Genomic DNA, 672 nt, shown 5'->3' on the forward strand with positions numbered 1-672 from the left:
CAAAACAAAGAAATAAAGCAACTTAAAAGGTCAGTTTCACATCAGCCACTGTAAGGCTCAATAAAGACAACATAGGAGAAGGAAAATAAAAACAAAATAAAATAGGCTCTGGTATGCACAGCCGCCACGTTGGAGAGAAAATGGGCCTCTTCCTTACTGCCTTCACAGGTGTTACCAATGATACTAATGAAGGCTCTGTTCCGTTCTGGTCTAAACAGAGTCAGGGTGCTGATATTGTGCATGTTGGCTCACTTGGAAACACTCTGCTACACCAGTGGGTCTCAAAGTGTGGTCCAGGGACCCTCACGGTTCCTTGAGGGGGGTTCCAAATGGACCCCTTGCGGGTGTGCAACTCTGAGAGTGTACGAATGGAACCAAATGGACCCGTAAGGGTCCATTTGGTTCCATTCGTACACTCTCAGAGTTATTATCAAAAGAGTTATCAAAAAAGTCTGAGAACCACTGTGCTACACTAAATGGAACAGAGCCTTCATTAGTATCATCGGTAACACCTGTTAAGGAAGTAATATGGCAGCTATAGTGCACAGAGCCTATAGTGACAGCAGGTAAAAGTTGAATACAAGACAAAAAAAAAACAGTAGAGGAAACGGAGGTGAGTGGAGCTGCCTTTGCAATGCATTCAATTTGATTTGGAAGGAGATCTGTTGGCGT

The sequence above is a fragment of the Gymnoscopelus braueri genome, assembly GCF_963280865.1.
Source record: "Gymnoscopelus braueri genome assembly, chromosome: 12".
NCBI classification, from domain to species: Eukaryota; Metazoa; Chordata; class Actinopteri; order Myctophiformes; family Myctophidae; genus Gymnoscopelus; species Gymnoscopelus braueri.